We start from the raw sequence: 5,000 nt of genomic DNA, 5'->3' as shown, positions 1-5,000 counted from the left end.
AAAAGTTTTTTATATTTTAACTTGGCACTGTACAATCAGCTTTTACAATTAAAGCCAAATAACTCACCATCTGCAGACCAACTCCCACCTTCAGTGCTTTGGTCAAGACCCGCATCTAAAAAACAAGAGCAGACACGGTATAATACAGCGTCATTAACATGATGAAAGCATGGAAGTGCATCTGTTATGATTATTAATACAGTAGAGCAGTGGTTCCCAAAGTGGAAGCCACATAGTTAATACAAGAGCGTGTAGTGAGGCTACATGAGTAAAGAATGAGTCTGAAATTCCAGCAAAACATGGACGATTTGAGACAGACCTCCCAGGTTAGGGTTTGGTTATGTTTATGAATATAAAGTAGAACATAATAAATTATCTTACAGGAGTAGATATTTACCAGTAAGCTTGACTACAATAACTAAACAATGTTAAATTATTATTTGTTTTAACCATGTAAATTGCTTATCAAACAGACCTAACAATTCAGCTACCAATGAATGAGCAGTAGTATGCCTGTGAAGTGATACCTCTTCTCTGAATAGACAAGCTAAGCCAGTATGCTGCTGTTAGCCAGTGAAAATAGAGCGGAGTGGCAACTCTTCCCTTTGTTACACAATCTATGTCAGTGCGCTGCTGTAGCCTGGAAAGTTTCAGGTTTGTTCTTAATTCAAGCTAAATTACACCCACCACATTTGCTATCAGAATAGACCAAGCTTTCAGCTGTTAATGTATTAATAACTATTCTATAGCCAGCAATCTTATACCAAACCAGTTAAGTTGTTGTATATTAGTTAGCTTCCACTGAAATCACACAAATTACCTGAGACACACATAATGTTTACTTCTTGTTTGGGGCCTTCATGCAAAACACAGATGGTCGTCCCTATGTGACCAGTGGAGGGTCACGTTCATCAGCAACTATTCTATTATCTACTAACTATTTTTCTGCTTTTAAAAGTTGGTTTACAGTAAAATTATGTTTTTTTTCTCTTAGTTTATCAGGCTGTTCTACCTTTTCTAATTTTTGTCTTCACACACTGCAGCCACTGAATCTAAATTACTGATTATATTGATCAAAAATGTCATTGTGTTAATATTTTGTACAAATAGTTATTCCTATAATATTGCTGCAGTGTAGATAGACATTTGGTTTAAAGGAAAACTGTGATTTGATACAGTTGTCCAGTCCTCACATTTATGAGGAGCTTTTTAGGAGAAATATATGGCATATAGTGTGTATTATGATATGGCCAAAAAATGCCTTCATTTTAGGAATGTGGCCTTCCACCCCTAGCTTAAAAATATAATATTTGTTGACTTGTGTATGTTCAAGAAGAATCAAATGATGCAGGAATGCGGACTGACTGTTTTGGGCCAAACTGCACTTTGAGTTGATACTGGAATGCACACCGTCTGACACACTATTTATCACACTTCCTGACTTCTAATGAAGTTAATATAATAAATCCAAGTCTAGCTGGCGAAGTGTAATAAAAATCACATAATGGTGAGAAGCAGCAGCAGAACTTACCCCATTGTTTCTCTGCCTCCTTCTCTTGTCCTCTTTTGATCCTCAGTGAAAACCTCTGGCTAAGGCTTGTTCCTAGACTCTGATCTGCAATAGACAAATATTAGTTCCTGTTACATAACGAAACATGAGATCACAGAGAAAGGTTCTGTGTGTTTTCAAGTGTTTACAATAAAAAAAAAGAAGTTATTTATAGAGTGCTTTTCAAAATATGTTAAAGTAAGTTAAAGTCAAAGAAACACATCTGAATACAAAGACAACTGGATGCTAGAGTTGCACGATACCCACAGTACCCTGAGGTCCCAAATCGTCACGGTTCCTACTATACCTGAAATTCTACACAACTACCGTGGATTACTGTACTACTGGTGCCAGTTTCCGCTTCTCCTCTATTGACTTCTCATGACAAGCTGCTCTGTTGTAAACAAACCAACATGGTAAAGATGCAGCTGCTGAATGACTGGCTGTTCACCTGTTACTGATGGCGTCTATCTTACAGTGGGATCTTTGTTTTAAAACGGGCTAACGAGTCAAAAAGCCGCTGACACTGATCACTGCCTAAAGAGTTTGAAAGTAGAACTTCATATGAATGCAGCTCAAACCGACCCACGTACCGTCATCCACCTCCCTCACCGCTCTTTCTCGTCCTTTATGTGGGACAGTCTGAGAAGTTGACATGGGATTTTCAGCTGTGAAAAATCAAGGTCAAATATTAGTGCTTAAAGCCTCACGTTAAGACTGTTGTTGATTCAAATATTTTTATTTTTCCCAGATGTATTGACGTCCCAGAAGAGCCTACCTCTCTCCTTTAGCTGTAGTGAGCACAACTGTAATTAACTTTAATTAACCATTAGCTCTTTTTGACAAATCCATTAACTGCCACAAAACTGCTCCTTTTAATCATTACACTCATTCAAAGAATATTCTTTTTTTTCCTTTTCCTTTTTTTTTTTTTTTAAATGTAAATAGGGCGGCTGTTATGTTTACCATTTTAGGACACTCAAAGTACTAATTTTTTAAGTTAGAAAAGGTTCCAAAGATTGAGCTCAATACATATAAACCTAACCCAATAGTTTTCATATAGTTTTAACTGACCATCGATATCTGAGGTCCCATCCTCTCTGCAGGGGTCGGGTCTCTTTTCAGTAGAGAGGAGGTCAGAGGAGTCATCTGAAAATAAAAATAAACAGTGAGTGAGACATCGTACTGTACAGTGTTGAAAGAGAAGACAAGATGAAAGCAGGCAATTATCTGCAAAACTATATCAAATACAACTGTAAGCATTGCCATATAAGCCATAAAGGCTTATATGGTAATGCTTACAGTGTACAATTTTTTGCTGACACTTTCACAAAGGAGTATACATCACATAATATGATACGATAGTAACAGTATTTAATATGTTGTTAATGATTTGAAACATATTTATTTATTTTACGTTTTTCCTGCTGGACATTATGACCGTTTATATTTTAATCTGCTGGCCAATTACACATTACACTGGCCAAAAGCCGGCATACTGGCTAACATAAACCCTGCATGAGCTCTCTCATCTGGAAGTTTTTTAAGTAACCCCTTTTCAATAGTTAATTCATAGTTAGTTTCATTTCCACAAATGGTGCACACTCTGCTAGATTATAGATAAAAGATATGGAAGATTCCCATTCCCCTGCCATTCTGTGATCGGCAGTGAAGAGCAATTGGTGAACAGTAATAAGAACAGACGTGGGCTGCAACAAACAGTCACTTTTACAATAGATGTAACTTCCCATTATTGTCTCAATAAATTTCTATGTCTATGAAATGACTCAAAGTAGTGAAAATTATTATTATATCACAAAAATGTTTAAAAATGTCATAAATCAGAGAAAGGCATCCTCACATATAAAGGCATGTAACACAGATATGTTTAAAATGAACAGAATCCTTAGACACATACCATCTGATCCCGCATGGCTGGAAAATTCGGATTCATGGCACCCACTCTCCGACTGCTCATAACGACTGTCCAACTGTAAGCAAAATGCATATACGTCAGAGAAAAAATAGATCCAAGTCTTGCTGTTTAACTTTTTTTGTTTAACAATTCCCATAACCCTGAAGTCACTCAGCATTTTTCGATCTTTTGGTTCCCTGGTCTTAAAGCCAGTATATACACATTTTGTTCTGTTCCATAAAACATGTCATTAAATACTTAACATTTCATATGTGTGTGTGTGTGTGCTAATTTCCAGGCTGGCTTACCAAAAAACAAACAAACAAACAAACAAAAACACAATCATTTTACCATTCTAATAAGTTTGAATATGTGACGTTATGGTGTACAGATTTTGTTTGGTTACTTACTTGTGTTGGCCCCACAGTCATTGTGTCTTGAACCTAACAACAAAGAAAATTTATATTATTTTAATGTTATTGTCTGAAACAGTTTCAACAAATAATTACAATCAAAGTAACCAGTCACTTCTAGTAAGTTATACACTGATATTTTTCTGCTGCATTCATCTCTTCATACATCAATAAAGACAATACCACATTATTAACGGGATCTTCAGCATTTTGGCAAATTGGCCCATTGCCATAATCCCTATAGTCAAAGCAGTAGGTTCGTTACCTTTAATTTTCAGTAAAAACTGTTTTTAGATCAGCAGAAAAGAGATGCACGCTGCTCAGCTACAGCTACGAAGGCTAATGGAGTTTCTTGGTTAGCTAAAGCTAAGCTAACCGTACCGAAGGAGCATGCAGCTGCAGCGGCTCCGGTGTTAACAGCAGAGTGAAAACACACCTGAACCCCCTTTGAAAAACTCCCCCGTTCTGCAAGATTCACGTAAATTACCCAATTGACCAAAAAACAGCAATTGTAGCCGAAAGGTGACTATTTTAAACTGACATGTAGAAGCTGAAATTTAAAATATCTTAACACTTACTTGCTGGCAAAGTCCTTGAGACAAACGCCTCTCGCAGTTCTTGTGGTGCTCTCTCAGTCTCTTTAACCTCCTTCTGAACCTCTCCAGACTCATTAGCTGGTTCACAGTAACTCCAAACTTCTGCGGACTCCTCTTACTTCTCATCTTGCTGCTTGCAGCCGGCTCCATCTCACTAGCGCGAGCGCAGCCCATCCCCCACCTCAGCCACAGGTGCGGGGGAAACCACGCCTCCCGTTGCTAGGCAATTAATTGCTGTGCTCTGCACAGTGCACCACAATATCAGCACTTTTCAGCTCTGACTCTCGGACCTCTTTACAGCCTGCAAACTTACATTTAAGTTGAAGAATCATGTTTATTTGCACAAACTAGTTAAAGTAGTGACACTACAATATTTAAAAACGGTTAAATCCAGCATTAAACTTTTTATTAAGGTAAAAGAGAGAGAGAGAGAGAGACAGAGAGAGAGAGAGAGAGAGAGACAGAGAGAGAGAGAGAGAGAGAGAGATTTCAGTATTAAATGTAAATTACTGAGCCTCGCTCAGAAT

General features: G+C 37.5%; 1 long non-coding RNA gene across 1 annotated transcript in view; it reads right to left on the bottom strand.

Moving 5' to 3' along the window:
• LOC115356466 (uncharacterized) overlaps positions 1-114 on the bottom strand; it is a 1,260-nt gene extending 1,146 nt beyond the window's left edge. Inside the window, exon 1 of the long non-coding RNA XR_003927972.1 lies at positions 68-114. This is a non-coding gene — a long non-coding RNA (uncharacterized LOC115356466). The remainder of the gene's footprint in view (positions 1-67) is intronic.
• Between the last annotated feature and the right edge of the window lie 4,886 nt (positions 115-5,000).

This window comes from Myripristis murdjan, chromosome 24 (assembly GCF_902150065.1).
Source record: "Myripristis murdjan chromosome 24, fMyrMur1.1, whole genome shotgun sequence".
NCBI lineage: Eukaryota > Metazoa > Chordata > Actinopteri > Holocentriformes > Holocentridae > Myripristis > Myripristis murdjan.
This window is presented reverse-complemented; position numbering and strand designations above follow the sequence as displayed.